This window comes from Cydia splendana, chromosome 1 (genome assembly GCF_910591565.1).
Source record: "Cydia splendana chromosome 1, ilCydSple1.2, whole genome shotgun sequence".
NCBI classification, from domain to species: Eukaryota; Metazoa; Arthropoda; class Insecta; order Lepidoptera; family Tortricidae; genus Cydia; species Cydia splendana.
In genome coordinates this window covers 15685728-15703943 of record NC_085960.1, presented here as the reverse complement: position 1 = coordinate 15703943, position 18216 = coordinate 15685728, and the positions used below count along the sequence as shown (strand labels likewise).

General features: G+C 37.0%; 1 long non-coding RNA gene across 1 annotated transcript; it reads left to right on the top strand.

The window, feature by feature from the left end:
* The first annotated feature begins 54 nt into the window (after positions 1–54).
* LOC134791015 (uncharacterized) lies at positions 55–3027 on the top strand. The gene is made up of 2 exons (XR_010144226.1): positions 55–125; positions 2761–3027. It is a non-coding gene; the product is annotated as an uncharacterized LOC134791015 (long non-coding RNA).
* Positions 3028–18216: the final 15189 nt, after the last annotated feature.

The window sequence follows — 18216 nt, the reverse complement described above, 5'->3', positions numbered from 1 at the left end:
CTTAGATATTAAGTAATGTCTTAAAACAACTAAAGAGTTTAATATTTCGTCCTTCATTCGTGAACGATATCTTGAACACAAGTAACCAGCGGTAGAAAATGTTCTTTCGCATTCCACACTTGTCGGTTTAATGGAAACAAGCATTTTGTGTGCCATTTCGAGGAACCGACCTCTGGTACCGCCGCCGTCGTAAAGTGCCATTTCAAAGCGAATGGCGTTTGGGCAAAGAGCTTCCTGAAGAGATGCCGGGCTACTTTGTTGATTCACAGTGCTCATAATCTTCTTTTTCATTTCGTCTCTCATTGTCTTTTTAATTTGTTGCGACGTCGACTGAATGGGAATCGTATCTGATGCTTCAACTAGATCAACTCCGATTGCTGCGGAACTTTGCGTAGGCTCGTCATCAGCTGTTAGTGGTGCTGGTGCATCTAAGGCCTCGGCCGAGTCGGCCGTTACATCTTGACTATTAGCACTCTCATTTCGTTTCAATAATGCCATTATAATCGAAACTATGTCGTCTGGGGACGGTTTGAGAAATATCACGTCTAATTCTGATTCAGTGTAAAAATCGTTCGGATTATCTAGGTATCTTAAAACTCCTTGTATAGGTTGATACCTCTCTTCTATCCTTTTCTTCAGAGCCATTTGAAATGATTTGCTAAGTGTTCCAGGAATTTCTTTTAATTTTGATAAACAATACTTGAGCACGAAATCGGCTGTAAGCAGATTAAGGCATCATTTTCACAGATTAACTCCAGTGCTCCTTTAAAAATCTCAAGCATCTTGTGCACGTTTGTGAGCAAATCAATTTCAACGGTGTCAAATTTAATTTCGGATTTTATGTCAATCAATGCCTTTTGGATGCAAGAATATAATAAAATAAATCTCTCCAACATTGACGCTAGAGAGCTCCAGCGAGTCTTACAGTCTAATATGAGGTGAAGTTCTTTATCGAAGGTCTCTTTCACGTATTTTTGCAACGCTTGGTCGTTTTTCGTTGGCGAATTGCGGAAGATCTTGCATACTCTCCTCACTTTCTCAACCAGGACCTTGATGTCTGTATTTGATATCGGCACCCTCCTTCGTGGTTCTTCTAAATTAAAACTTTCGTCATCTTCGCCATCGGTATCTAAATCCGAAATTTCTGATTCTGAATTGTGTTCGTCTTCCGAGTCGTTTTCAGGAACGTTTGGCTGGTTTTTATACATAACGTCAAGTATAGCCAGCTGAAGACCATGTGCGTAGCAGAGTTGATGGTAGAGGGGCAAGTTACGTCCCATTTTTACCATCACGCTTGCCCCGTCCGTGGAAAGTCCAACAATGTCATCCAAGTTCAATTTGTATTCTTGTAATCGATCATTTAAAAGTTGCGAACATGTGGACGCTGTTGCCGATCCCCTTATTCTTATTAGACCAATGTTATAGAAGTGTTTGGTTGTGCTAATGGCTTCACTGTGTATATTCACATTAATATAGCGTCTTTTAGCCGTGGATGTCCATTCATCCATGGTAATTGAACATTTCAGCCCAGATTTTTTCAGTTTAGTGAAGTCTTCAGTGATTTCTCGCTTTGCTGCGTCATATCTTTGGATAACTAATTTCCTGATGGTATTTGGCGACGATGGTAACTGGTGACCTGCCTGCTTGAATAGACGACGAAGGTCCACGGAGTTCACAAAAACTCGAAATGGGATTCCGTCTAAACACACCATCCTCGCAACTTTCCAGTCCATTGATTGGTCGTTTTGAAAGTAATCGTCAATTTTGAGCTTTTTCTTTGTTCCTTGATCCTGACGGCCTGTATTTTCATTAGACTGGCTCGATGACGGCCTTGGTTCCGTTATTTCGCCAGTAATACCGTGCAACTTGAGGTGGTTTTTCAATCCTGAGGTACTACCTCCTTCTGCTTTTAATATTCTATTACATTTTTTACATTTTGCAGTCTTATGGTCAACGGACCGCAAAAAATGCAGCCATACTACTGACTGTTCTTGCCCCCGCTTTCGAAATTCTGTATATTCCATGACGATTATTCTAAAACAAAGATAATAAAAAGTGAGTATAAGGAAGTTAGGAAATTATAATAAAAGCGACAGTGAGCGAGTGATAATTACGTATTATCTTATGTTATTTTTTATTCTAAAAGAAAAATGCTAGGTTACTAACTAATGCTTGCTTTGTTACAAAACGTTTGTTACTTGCTTTGTCGCAAAAATCACAAAATGTATAATGTAAAATATTGTATTAGATAAGTGCAAATATATTGTACATTGATTTATTTACGGGTAGCGACAAGTTACTGGATTGCTCCGAAAGTTAATACATAGTTACATTACATTATTCTTAAGCATAACGTATTGTTTATTATTCACAGCGGTTATTTATTAAAACATAAATGTTGTCAGATGTTAACCTTACAGGTATTGGTATTGCTAATGTACTTAAAAAAAACTGATACATAGAAAGAAGGTAAAACATGATAAGTAAAGTTTGTTTGGCATAGGGACATCTTGCAAATTTTTGATCTATAATAATCGCATGCATTATTAAGATAGATATAATTGCGAAAAATTACAAGAAGTATTTATGAAAAATAAAGCTACTTACTTTAAGTAAATACACCATCCAGTTCATTTAGCGCAGCATACACAGTGCACAATTGTCACGTGTTATTTAAAATCTTTTTATTTGTTTCACTTACTCGCAAAAGTCGCACGCGCACGGCTTAACTCAATAGATAAGAAGTGTATTTTGGGAGAGCAGGTAATAGACTAAAATAAAGGACACTGCACATAGTAAGGCGGGTCGGGGCCTCGGGGGTAGGGGTGGCGAGAAGGGAAAGGGCGATAAAGGGATTAGCGACCACTCATTTGTCACAAAACATTGCTTCCTAGCTCCTACTCTGACGAGCAGATGAGACCATAAGATGCAGAAAAGTAAGTATTTTAAGTGTCTCTACGTAATCTTAAACCGTAGTAATTGTTTTTTTTGTAAGTACGAAGATATAGATGTGCTAATTCAACAGGTTGTTACATTTTTATTTGCCTATACAACGTTCGGTAAATTCCCGGTTACGGCTGGAAATTACCGGTATTTTACCGACTGTAATATTGGTCAAATTACCGGGTAACCGGTTAGCATTCCCTAATCCTGACATACCTCTTTCGCTTCCTTCACTTTCATAACATTCCTCATACACGCTCGTCGGTTTAGGGTGCTCTTAACCTGGCCTTTCTTCAGGATTTCCCCGATCTGATCAGAGAAAGTCCGCCGAGGTCTACCCCTTCCAACTCCCACTTCCACTTCTCCCTTATACACTCTCTTTGTTAGCCTTCTTTCACTCATTCTTTCCACATGTCCAAACCATCTCAACATACCTTTCTCAATTTTTGTCACTACATCTACATTCAGTCCACACTTTTCCCTTATCACACTGTTCCTAATTCTATCTTGCAATCTCACACCACACACACTTCTCAACGCTCTCATTTCCACTGCATTCACTTGGCTCTGATGCCTCTTCTGCCATACCCAACTTTCACTACCATACATAAGTGTAGGCACCAACACCCCTCTATGAACAGCCAACCGTGCTTTTTGCGACACCTTCTGGCTGCTCATAAAAGCGTTAAGTGCCCCATTCACTCGATTTCCAGCATTCACTCTCCTTTCAATGTCTTTATCATGCTTACCGTCCCTAGTGAACAAGGTACCCACATACACAAACTCTTTCACTTGTTCCACTTTGTGTTGTGCTTTACTTATAAATTAGTAAAAAAATTGGTTTTACTTAAAGAAATTGGTAGGTAACAAGCAAATTTAGTTTTTTGTTTATTGCCGATGAGCTACGAGTTCTTAACTCCATAAACAAAAGGTTCTCACCTTGTTTACTCAATAATTCAGCCTATATACGTCCCACTGCTGGGCACAGGCCTCCTCTCATGCGCGAGAGGGCTTGGGGTATAGCCCACACGCTAGCCCAATGCGGATTGGAGACTTCACATACACCTTTGAATTTCTTCGCAGATGTATGCAAGTTTCCTCACGATGTTTTCCTTCACCGGAAAGACAGTGATAAATCAAATGATATTTCGTACTTAAGTTCCGAAAAACTCATTGGTACGAGCCAGGATTACTCGCGACCTCCGGATTGAAAGTCGGACGTCATATCCACTCGGCCACCACCGCTTCTCGTTTGTTTACTTGTCTATTCGAAATTCTAGCAGGATTGTCAATATTTTGTATTGTTTGACATAATTATTGTATCACATAAACGCCGTGCTAAAATTATAAAATTCACAATAGGTCAAGTAATGTTTATTATTGTTTTTAAAATTAGCATAACTACTATTTCCGTATTAAAGTCATTGACAAAAGAATTATGATTTATTTGACCCCTAAAAATGTTCATTGTAAAAGAATAAATAAATAATATTATTTTGCCTGCAACTTTCATTAAAATGCATGCATTGTTTAAGCAAACATACTTAGGTACCTAGTACCTACTCTACAGGGTAAAATTATTTAGTGACCAAATCTTAATCTCTCTTTGCCTAGCCACATCCCATTTCATTTGGGGTCGGCTCTCCTCGTCAATCTTCGCCATAATCTTCGGTTCTGGGTCGTCGTGTCATTAATTTGGGCTTTCTTTAGGTCATTGTTGATGACGGACATTCAAGTTTGTAGGGGTCTTCCACGCTTCCTCGAACCGGTGTTTATATTGAGGACTTTTCTGGTCATGTGGTCCTCGGGCCTCCTCATTATGTGACCATACCACCTAAGACGGGTTTCAGCGAGTTTTTCTTCAATGGGTCTGACCTTAAGACTGCCACGGATGAACTCATTTCTGACTCGGTCTAACAAGGTGACACCTCCCGCCCATCTTAGCATTTTCATCTCCGTCGTGTGTACTCTTGTGGTATGGACATTTTTCACTGGCCAGCATTCAGCACCGTATGTAAGGGCGAGGCGCACAGCCGTTTTATATATTTTTCCCTTTATGCGCACTGGCATTCTGTTGTCGCATAATACGCTCGATAATTCTCGCCACTTCATCCAGCCAGTGTTGATTCGGTGGGTTATATCAGCGTCGATTGTTCCGTCGTTTGAGACTACAGATCCCAGGTATTTAAAATGATCGACTTTGTTTAACGGCTGGTCCTGTAAACTGATAGTTGGGTGTTGGTTTGCTGCTGAAAAGCAGCACTGCATGTACTCTGTTTTATTTCGGCTAATTTTAAGTCCGGCAGATTCGAGTGCAGTTCTCCAGCGGTCAAGGGATTCCTCGAGTTCAGCGTGGTCATCTCGTATTAGGACCACATCGTCCGTATAAAGTAGGTCCCAAGGTGGCTCCTTCTGGATTTTTGCTGTAAGGTGCTCCATTACGAGATTGAAGAGCAGTGGGCTCAGCGCTGACCCTTGGTGTACACCTACTGCAACCTTGAATTCATCGCTTATTCCTGCTGGACATCGTACTTTGGTGGTGGCGCCGCAGTACATGTCAGTTACGATCTTTACGTAGTATTCTGGTACGTTTTGTGACCGCAATGATTGCCATATTAATCGCCGTGGTACCCTGTCGAAAGCTTTTTCGAGGTCTATGAATGCTAGATGAACGTCTTTTTTTAGTTCTCTCCTCTTCTCCAACAAGATTCTTAGGCTGTGCAGCGCGTCGGTTGTTGATCTTCTAGCTAAAAAACCACACTGGTTTTCCGATACTGTGGTTATTTTTAACAATCGGCTGTTTATGACTCTCTCCCATATTTTGAATGTATGTGATAGGAGTTTGATTGCGCGGTAGTTTTCACAGAGCCTGATATCACCTTTGTTTTTAAAGAATGGGATATGATAGCCCTTTCTCCAAACATGAGGTATCCCATCAAGCAGAATTCTGTTGAAGAGTTTGGTAAGGAAGATCACTCCACTTTCGCCCAGGTGTTTCCAAAGTTCCGCTGGGATGTCATCTGGGCCCGTCGCTTTGTTATTTGCCATCTTCCTTATAGCATTCTGTACTTCTTCGTGACTTATAGCCAGAATAGGTCCCTCAGTGGCATGTAACGGAGCTGGCTCTTCAGACGGGTAGGTTTCATTGAGTGACCAAATCTTAATACCGACATAAAAATAATATTCAATCAGCATTAAAATAATAGTCGGATACCCGTTTCATAAAAGCTTGGTGCTACTATTGTATTTCTTATTTGACTAAGCCGTAAATATATGAGGTATGTCAAAGATAAATATTTAAATAATAAATAAATAGGTAAATATTATAGGACAATATTACACAAACCAACCCAGTCCTACAATAAGCTATATAAAGCTGTTGTGAGTTGTGGTTACTAGATGACAATATGTATATGACCCTTAATCGTCCATTATCTCAATTTCAATACCAAGAAAAGGTACAAACCTATAAATATTTCGCGAATCGAACTTATAATGCAGAGTAGGTAGTGGTGTGCTAATTAGGATCTTCTGTAAGGCGGATATTTTCCCCCAGTTGGGCTGCTTCGGATTCGAGAGATAACACTTCACTTTTCCTAAATCTTATTTTAATTTTTTCAGAAATGTAATGTGTCATTTGAATGTTTTTTTTTAATTACCGAACTTATAATTACTATTTGTGCACTCAAAACATTTACATCCTGTATATACATATTTATTTAATTTTTTGCGCGTTCAAATAGACAATGTCAATAATACTTTGATGAATTAAGTGGCATTTATACTCTTGCATCAGCACGCAGCACACGAGTTGATTTCAAGATTTCGAGTCTTATTGTAAATCAAGTAGGTATTTATACAAATTAACCACCACTTTAACTACATATGTAATTGTAAATACATATTTTCTTGTTTAATTGAATACAACCAGTTTATAATAGCTAAAGAGGCGTTAGTAATTTTTCAGTGAATTTATTAAAACAGGTCAAATTAGGCCAATAAACTTTTTTTGTCACTGATTGCCATGGTAACTGTCTCCTGAATTCCCCTTATTAACAATGACTTTAGAGATGGTAAGTTAGCTGAACGCATTTTTGTGATATTTATATTTTCATAAGGGACGTCTAATCATACTAGTGGTATGTGTTACGCCCTAACCTGTCTAACAAACCGCTCTACTGACGTAATAGTGGATTGGCCCAATTTATAATTAAGATTTTATAATCGTCATTTTACTAAATGAGATCGGTACTCAACTAGTCACTTTCAAAATGAGTAATTAAAAATGTCTTAATTAAATTATCCCGCGATTTTAAACTCATTAGCCCTACTTCTCTTTGGCCCTACCCTACTTTAGTTGGTCAGTCAAACATTGATACTGACTAAATATATTAACCAGAACTAATTATTATTAAATTACTTCGTCTGCGTGGAATGATGATGATGATTGATAAAAAACTATTATATGTCCCTTACCCGGACCTCAAACTATCTCGGTACCCAATTTTATCAGATCGGTTCAGCATTTAAGCGTGAAGAGAACAAACAGACAGACTTACTTTCGCATTTATAAAATAGTATGCAGTAGGATTAGGAGTAGGACAAGCTTAATAAACATAATTAAAAAAAAATCTAGTTAGACATTAGCGCGAGTAAGAATATACCCATCGTTAACCAATCACCACGTTAAATTTGTGAGCGCGTTGATGTTTCATGCTTGCGAAGGATATGCTAGTAGTACGAGTACATACGGCGTCTGTAGAGATGTATCGTTTTCACAAAATGAGCATAATACCGCCAAGTTTTGACAACAGAGTTTTATTAGTCGCTGAGACGAAATATCTATAGGTTGTATGCCTCTTAGGTATTATATTTGTATCAAATATTATGTTAACTATTATTGTCCCACTTGTTTCCACACGAAGTTTATTACTGGAAGAGATCCCTCTTAGGGATAAGTTCGCCCTTGTATTATATTTATGTTCTATCTGATGTATGTACCTACCTTTATTCCTCTCTTTCGTACAATAAAGTGTTACTTACTTACTTACTTATTATTATAAGTTAGAATTAATTAGCACCTTCATTTCATTGTGTAGGTAGGTACATTTAAGTTGGCGGACACATTATTTAGGGTTAATACATAATTCAGCCTGAATACTTGAATTAAGTACATATTTATCTTACTAGGGTGAAGCAACTTCCATGCACCTGGCTGAAATGGTTACGACTATTAGTCACACAGGCCAATTCGAACGTACACTGACATCAAAATGACAGTTATCGTGCATTCCGCTCGTACTTGTCCGTACATGTATTGGCGCGGGCGAGACGCACGATAACTAAATAATACCATTCAGATATCATTCTGAACTCACTGTACGTTCGAATTGGCCTGACCTTTTAAAACCATAGTTAGTAAGATTTGTAACAAGTCGGCATTTGTGTGGTAATTATAAAATCATTTCCTTATGGACTATCTATATATAATGACTTGAACTAGTTTAAATAATTTTATATTTTAAATACGCGTAGGTAAATTTTTTGTATAGTATAAATTATGTCATAGCGAGCGTTTATAACTAATCGATCCGATTCGAATTTTAAGATACGTCAAATATTACGACTACATACGATATGGATTATGGTGACAGTCCGGTGTCCTGCCATCTCGCCGAACTATTTTTCGCCTAATTTCACTTCCCAACCAACTTATTGTAGTACTTTTAGTTGGCAAACCAATGCTTAGCGTATTATTATTATTTAGCATAATTTTTATTTGATCACAATTTTATTTAGCAAATGTTCATTTTACCACGATTTTTTTAGAAAAATTGTCACTAAGCAAATGTTATATTATACCTAACTATTTATTGTTAAATAACATTTGCCCAAATTGAAACTTCGCATACTTTTTATTTGATCATAGCATTTTTTTATGACCCGTAAAACGAAACTGCTCCCAGAGATAGGTAGGTTATGGTTATTTTTTTTATGACCCTAAAAACGAAACTGCTCCCAGATATAGGTAGGTTATGGTAATTTTTTTTATGACCCGTAAAACGAAACTGCTCCCAGAGATAGGTAGGTTAGGATTTTTTTTTATGACCCGTAAAACCAAACTGCTCCCAGAGATAGGTAGGTTATTCACAATATTAGGCGAAAAATAATTTATGCCTATCAATACATGCGACATAACAATAAAAGACATTTTGAAACATGACCAACTAAATATTTTGCCATACAATAATATTGTAAATAATCATTTGCGACATGTTATAATATGCGAAACTTTGGTTTGCCATCTGATAGTTTTGCCAAATGATACTATGGGAAAAATAGTTTGGGAAGTGATAATTTGCCATACAATTTTCGGCCACATATTAGTAAACCTGACAGTCCATTTCCAACGACAGCTGCACTACTGTTCATTTTATTATGGAATTTGACAATAACACCGACGCGTTCAGTACCAGTAGTGCAGCTGCGGTCAGAATGTTGCCATTAGATATGTCAGTGTCAAAAGTGACGTTGTTGTTTGAAGAAACGTCATTTTTAACACTGACATATCTAATCCATATCGTATCGTATCTTTTTATAACCTGTCTTATGTAACCACCCAGGATGAGACGTAAATAAATGTATTCTATTCTAATTTTTGACGTATCTTAAAGTTCGAATCGGGCCGTATTTCCTGGGGCAGAGTATTTGGGAAAGTTGTGTAAACATGCAGCCATAAGTAACACTAAATTACCATTTTGAATATTAATGTTTTTTCAAGTTTGGACAATCCTACTTAGGTACCTACCTCACATTAACCCGCGGTCGCGTTTGCGAAATAGGAAACTGCACAGGTGACGTCATCGAGCAGACAGAAATTGCTTCTTAATATTAATACTAGTCTCTAGAAACATGCATTTAGCAACACAGTTACGGTATCGTCTATTAAGTAATAGTGAATGTTAATATTATTAATACGATTCATACATGACTAATTCAATTACATGTCCAAAATACTCTGGTTAACAAACAAGTAAAAGCCACTTCATTATGACAGGCGTTAACACGGTACGGCGCGTTCTGGAGCCCCATTCACAAATAAAAATAATTTATTATCATAACGGTTTTATATATGTGCAGAGATATATCCATCAGACTCCAAACTAGGCTGAGCCTGTTTCTTGGACTTCTGCGCAAGCGATTGACAACTACATATTTTCACATTAGTATGTTAATATCTGGGAGACCGAGCTTTGCCCGAAAAACATAAAAAAACTCAAAAATGCGCATTTTCCCGGAGATAAGACCTAGCTAGATCGATTTTTTGCCCACGAAAATCCCCATATAGCAAATTTCATCAAAATCGTTAGAGCCGTTTTCGAGATCCTCGATATATATATATATAAATAAATAAATATACAAGAATTGCTCGTTTAAAGGTATAAGATTTAGATACAGTGCTTAATAAGTATACACTGTTAAAAATTATGTAATTTTACATGCAAAAAAATTACATAATCCTGTAAAATTCCCGAAAAATCTGGGAAATTTACGGAAAAATATGTCATTTTACGTAATTCTCGTAAAAATTTACGAGAATTACGTAAAATGTCATATTTTTCCGTAAATTTCCCAGATTTTTCGGGAATTTTACAGGATTATGTAATTTTTTTGCATGTAAAATTACATAATTTAATTTAAAATTACATAATTTTTAACAGATAGATTGTTTTAAGCCCCACCATCGTTCGGTTCAGCAAATATCGGTAACATAACTTTTATCACGCCACGCCACTCCTGCGTAATAGTTAATTTGCACTAATGCAATTATACTGTCCATCACCAGGATACCGTAAAACGCTTAATACAGTAGTAGCGGCATACGTTTTAGTAACTCAGATGAAGTTTTTTTGACGTACGAGTACCTACGGTGAAATTGCGCTTGTATTGTACAAAACAGGGAACTGTATCCATCCACAATTAAAATTCAAGTACCTATAGCCCGACAATTATATTTTTGGATACTTTGCTTTTACTTAATTCGACAGAAGGGCGTTCTCGATTCGTATATACGAGTAGGAATCTTTTCTTCCTTTATTATTGCTGTTCTATTTGTGTTCCGCAATTTCTGTGGAAAACGTCTGGGCTGTATCTAAAATACATATTTTTAGGGTTCCGTACCTCAAAAGGAAAAAACGGAACGGAAACGGAACCCTTATAGGATCACTCCTGCGTCTGTCTGTCTGTCCGTCTGTCACAGGCTATTTTCTCGGAAACTACTGGACCAATTAAGTTGAAATTTGGTACACATATGTAAATTAGTGACCCAAAGATGGACATGTTTTTTTTATAATTTTAAAATAAATAGGTTCGAAGTTATTTAAGAAAATACCCAAAAAATTACCAACCCCCCCCCCCCCCTTTATCTCGGAAACTACTGGGTCTAAAATTTTGAAAAAAAATACACAAAATAGTTCTTTAACTACAGATGACAGGAAAACCTATTAGACAAATGTGCTGTAAGCGTGAGTCGGACTTATGTACGGAACCCTAGAAACGCGAGTCCGACTCGCACTTGTTTGTTTTAATGCCTAGGTAAACTTATACTACAGAGTTGGTCCGATTGCTATGCTATGGAAACCTTTTTGGGGTAGGGCTTATTAAGTTTGTTATAAGTACAAAGCCTCATTTTCATTCCAACTGGAAAGGTATTAGGTACAGCTCTTTTGATTATTAATATAAACAGAAAGCCCAAGGCCGTAACTTAAAATAAACAATGTAAAAGTTACACAAATCCTTTTCCCGCTGCGAAATTACCTACAGCCAGTTAAGGAAGCGTGTCACAATATTTATGTATTGACACGTAGCTAAATATGGTATTTGTGTCGGTGGAAATTTAAAATCATCCGGTACGAGTATGCTAGTATTACTAATGTAGTTTAACAACAAATAGATCGTGTAAGAAGTACACCTAACACATGCATTATACACACAAATTATTTAAGAATATTTTATTGATCTATATATTTTCTGTTCGTCCTGTGGGCGAGTATATACTTCTCCATAAAAACGTAGTTTACGTAGGTAGTCCTCATGCATTTTTCTCTCTGAATATTGACATTATAAAAATATATTTACACATTTCGATGCAATTATATGATGAGCAGAATGAATACCTAAGGAAAAAACCAAGCCTGGAGACTGGACGAGGAGACCTAGTTGAAATTACATATCATGGAGCGGAGGACCTGCAATATAGTAGAAAGGAGTGTATGTGTGTAGGATCACATTCTAGTGGATCGGTGGAAATGTATTGGAAGCCAATTTAGCAGGAACAGGACAGTAACTAGTAAAACATCAAACTTACAAATTGCAAAGATAAAATGTTATGTTTGTAATGCGATCATCGTTTGAACGAGCAATTTTTTTGTTAATTCTGGGAGACAGTTTTCATACCATTCGTTATAGTGTGCGCCGAATATTTTCATCAAGAAAATACAAACTGGCTTGTTATGAACGAAGGACAAAGAAACATATAAACCTGTAAATTATTTAATGATCTAATAAACGCTTAACACATCTTATGCAAATTTGATAGTGGATAATTTAATTATATAGCTATGAATAAAAATCCATGCAACAGTTGTGAAAGCTGAACTGGTATGAATATGGCAAGAGAAGATTTAGTTGATGCTTGCACCAATGGCATCTAAATTGCAACATCAATGTGTTTGATTGTTAGATGTCGAGATCACCGTGTGAGATACCTACTACTAACGTGATACTAATAAGTCACATGCCTTGGAATTTCTAGGTTGTATTTTCACTGCACCATCCATAGCAAATTTCTTTTTGATAGTTGACTAACAGTATATGTACATAGGTGTTGTATGCACATGCCTTGGGCGTTATATCAGCCTTTAATACTTTTTACTTCTTTTTATACAATCATCTTCCAAGAGCCCCTGATTCAAGAGCTTCCTGACCCTGGCGTTTTATCACAGCTCAAGAGGGCTAGAAAACGCTTGATAACGAATCCCAAGAATTGGCGTAGGCACTAGTTTTTACAAAATCAACTGCCATCTGATCTTTCAACTCAGAGGGGAAACTAGGCCTTATTGGAATTGGGGTCCTGTTTTCCTTTTGTGTAGTAAAGTTAAGAAAATAACGTGCTTAAATACGGTTCAGTGTTTGATTTAAAGATAACAGCGGCTGGATGCAGCAGCGGGACATCCGTTTCCCACCGATAGCGGTAATAACTGGCTGAGTATAAATATTTAGGTCTTTATTTTTAACTTAACGTACTAAATACAAATTCAAAATTCAAATTTATTTCAAGAAATTAGCATTCCAAGAGAGGCTACAGTGATCCATCCCCACACTAGGCTCTACCTGTAACGTGCTAACGTGTTAATAGTTAATAGTCTTAACATTATTTATTGAACAGAAAAAAAAGACGAATTTTCGGAGTTTTTTAATGAACTTTAAATCTTATTGTAATTCATTAAACATTTAAAATGTGGAGGTATAGCAACTGTAACAGAGCTACGAGCAGATCCGGACAGATTTTCCTCATTTCACCTAAAAGCTTATTTTACGCGGACGAAGCCTGCTGGCGTAACAAATACGGATCCGGGAATCAAGAACTTACATAATTTTATTACAAATATCGCAATCCAACTCTTAAGCCTGATTGCGTATTATAAACTTGTAAGTGAAATACACGAAGGATTGTCCGCAGTGGAAGTTTACCAGAGTGTGCACATTGATAGCCGGAGGCGGGTCAGCAGGGGGCATGTTCGACATGTTGATTATTTGAGAAATATGATACTAATTTAATTTCCTTCTCGGTTCATTCTACATGCACTCATATGTTGGTGAGAGGGACCAAGATCGAAACCTAATTGGTATCATATTTCACAAATCGGAATTTGCCTCCAGACCCGGCGCGGGCGCGAATGGCACGGGTCTGATTACGCAAGCGCATAAATGTAGTGTTAATCTGAATCTAGTTTTCAGAGCCAGAGAAAACTAAGCCAAGGCACGGAGTGAGGCCAGCAGCTATTAATCATGCAAAATCAATAGTTTTTTTTTTTGTTTCATCGAACAAGGCGAATCATAATACATGGTCGACATCGACAAACATTAATTAAGAAAAACAAAATGAATATTCAAACATTCTTTAGCTGAGATTTAGTAATGTTACTATGACCAACGGTTTACAACATGGCATTGAAAGGGTTAAACTCGGAGCCCTCGCACTTTGACACGTCGTTGAGAATTGACAGCTGTCACAGCGACCTCACCGGTACCCTTTAACTGTTGACTGTTGACCCGCCCGAAACCGCCCCATTGTCTGCGCTGCACATTAGTATGCGTCTACGCAACACGCGACACCAGCGCGAGGGCGCGACACTCTCGCGAGATTGATTATAACGTCGTCGCTAATGAGTTTGATTATTCTAACGAAATATGTAAATTTAGTTTATCACATCTAGGCCCAAGGACCCGTTACAACACTAATAAAATGCACATTAGCCAATTTTATAGCCACACTTGCCTCACCGAGCCATGGTAACCTGACCCTACGTCTATACAGGGTGCCGCCCGCCGATAGCCGAATGTATGTTAATATCTACTTCGGGTGAGTCAACTGCCTCCAGCAACCATGCAATAAAACTAAATGTATATTACCATATCCAGATGTAAAATGTAAGGCGCAACAGATTTAAAAAATATACTTATGTTACATCTAATAGGTTTCATTATATATCGCTGCAAGAAGGACGTACTGAGATTAGTAACTTAGCAAACCAATAATATACCTATGTAAATTTAATATATATTTAAAGATCTGAAACATATGTTATGTTATGGTTCTCAAGTATTTTATTACCACTAAGTACTTTGCATCTTCCACAAGCTGATGGAATAATACATTTTTCGCCTTTTTTCAATAGATTTTTAAATATATTATCTTTACCTTCGAAGACTACAATACATATCAATCAATACTAGATCGTCAGGTTGGTAACCAAAACTGATTAATATTTTACTATCATATGCTAGTACAAAAATAAGGTTAATATTTATTTATTTTTTCCTGACGAAATATAATCTAATTAGAACACCACGGTAGGGAGCTAGAGCTATCGCGAGAAGAGAATGTAAAAAAAAGGCGTTTCTCATGGTCACAAGTAGGCAGGTAAAGTTATAGCAAAATACAGCGACAGCTGAATTTCCCTTTTCTTTCACTTTAGAAAACAAAAAATAAAAGTGTCATTCAGAAATACGTGCAGTACTTAAATATGTTTTAATACACCAATATGCAGCCTAATCACATCTAAGTAATTTAGTAACTAATTGTGTTATCGAGCACTACTTCTAAATCCGATGGCCGTCGATGCAAAATGGATTTTCAATGGTAACTGCGAACCGAAGGATGCAGTTAGGCTAGTACATTATATATGATTATGAACAATAACAAGAGCACGTTGTTTTTTTTAGCATTAGAAAAAAGGTAAAAATCTTGACGTGTATTTTTATTCAAAAACACTTTTGAAAAATAAGTCACGGTATATATGTAACAATTATGAATCATATACTTACGATTATTTACATTCTTTTGCTTTCATAATAGTTACTGATTTTTAAAAAGCGTTATTCAATTAAAAGACACGTCGAGATCGCGTAGTCTTTTTCTAATGCTAAAAAAACGAACTATAGCAGTGGATGTTTTCCGGCTTGCGATATGATGATAATGAAAATCGATTATTAAGTACTTAATAAATATTGATTAGTTGCGTTCGGCGCTCGAGGTCACAAACTTGGATTATTCATTGGGCCTACATCATAATCAAGTCTGCAAAAAATCAGAACTACATGACATGTATAAAGTTTCGGTATTATGTGTTCGTCCGTTTGTCACAGTCAATTAGTCCCGAAAGCACAGGACCGATTAAGTTGAGGTTGATACAGCTATGAAGTCGATAGAAAAAAAAACTGAAAATATTTTTTACCTACATACTTAGTGAAAGTCAAGCATGAGTCAATCTATGAAAAATAAATAGTTTTACAAAAATTGGATCACCTATGGAACCCTAATGGCGCGAGTCCGATTCGCATTTGGCCGGGTTTTTTGCATGTCGGCGCGATTCGGGAAATGAATTAGAGATTAACTAGATACGATATAGTAAAGATATGTGACGTCCCACGGTAAAGGTACCTTATGGCGGTTGGCGCTTACGCTATTATTAACGCCGCTCCAATATTATTGCGGCGCTATGCGACGTAAGTGCCAGCCGCCATAAGGTACCTTTTGCCGTGGATCGTCACATATCTCTACTATTTCATATCTAGTGAATCTCTAATTCATTTCCCGAATCGTGGCGCCAGCCGCCATAAGGTACCTTTTGCCATGGAACGTCACATATCTTTACTATATCGTATCTAGTTAATCTCTAATTCATTTCCCGAATCGAGCCGTCTAGATCATAATTTTATGAAAGTACGATGTAAGTATGTATGGTCAATAACCGTTGCCAAAATGCAGATTGTGCAGACTGCTCCAGATGCGTTGGCCGCGGCACACATCCGAGCGTCCGAGTTCTACTTACACAGTTACCATACCTACCTGTGCGTGTGTGCGTGCTCACGTAACCGCGCGCTGACGTAACCGTGCGCCTGTGTGCGTGCGTGATCTTCAGCCGCGGCCACTGACCTGGGCCACCTGTCTAAAACCACCCGCCACACCCTGGATGACGACATCACAGGTCTACGTAATTTAGTTTGATATTTTTAAGCATTACAAAAACAGTTAGGTACCTAGTCTATTTATTTTGATACAATAACAAGAAATAACGCAATCGTCGAGGATCGACGATCGGCGTAGGTACTCTTATCGGCTAGCTGAATAGGTATATTTCTTATGAGTTTTAATTGGAATATTTAAATCCAAAATTCGAAAATATGAGGTTCCGATTCCGTTAATGTGTGCGAAAATAAAGATACGTGAAAATAAAATATGAAATCGGGTTGCTTTGTAAGTATTTAAGCTTCCATAAACAGTTACTTACCTAGTTTCATTACTGTGGAGTGTATATCTTATAATATGTGGTAAGATTTGCTATCAGATAAGTGTATTCACTAGACAATCTGTAAGTAGCTAAATTTAAACGTCACAGAGGAAAATATACAAATTATGATATTTATTAGGAAATGTTAAATTTAAAGATACAAATTAACTATCATCGCTAATTAAATAGAAGCCAATAAATAATTAATATACAGGGTGACTTCAAATTGGTAATACAAAATCAATGTTTTAGATACATCTTCCCTTAATTAAGCCTCTCAATTAAGTCTCATGCTTTTAAAATAATCAAAAGTATTTTTTTATAATTTTTTTATTTATCCCATTTTTTTAGGCTTCACATGGTTATCCTAACATAATGATTAACAAAGAAGGTTAAATAATTTCAAAAGAACACTTTCCTCTTTGGTTATCAATCACCTGTCACAGTATTTATGAAGTAAACGTGTCTTGATTAGTAATTGTCACTTTTGTCAATCGAAAATTAGATTTTCCGCAAGATTTAGATTTTACAATAAATTTTTAAATAAAAAAAAATCCTGAGAAACGTGTTACCGATTTTGCTACAAAAGGTGCCGGAGCAAAATTTGGAGAATCTCCATTTCCAGCAAGATGGTGCACCAGCACAGTTAGCTGTGTGCGATATCAATTGGACCAAGAGTTCCCTGGCAGATGGATTGGACGCAACAGCCCAGTCGCATGGCCGCCTTGAAGTCCCGATCTTCGCATGGCCGACTCGACTTCCTTTGTAGGGCGAAATTAAAAGGAGAGTGTACGCATGGGAATCAAATACCCTCGATGAACTTCGCCAAAAGATAATTGAGGCATTCAATTCTGTGAAAACCAATGAATTTATCAAGAATCTCAAGAGTAATCATATGAATCAGACTTATGTGTCCAGAAATGCGGTGGTCATTTTCAACACATCTTAAAATACGTTTGGTTAAAGTAGGTGCACACTTATCTACTTATTGAAAGTATTGAAACGTAGGTAGGTACTCGTATTTTAAGATTGTGTTACATTCGGTAGATTACGTACATTAATAAATGATTTAATTTATATTAATTCGCTTATTATTTACCACATATTGTACAGTCGACTTCAAAGATAATAAGTTTACACTTTTGCACCTTACTTTGTAATAAGGTGAAAAACGTAAACATATCTTTGACGTCGACTG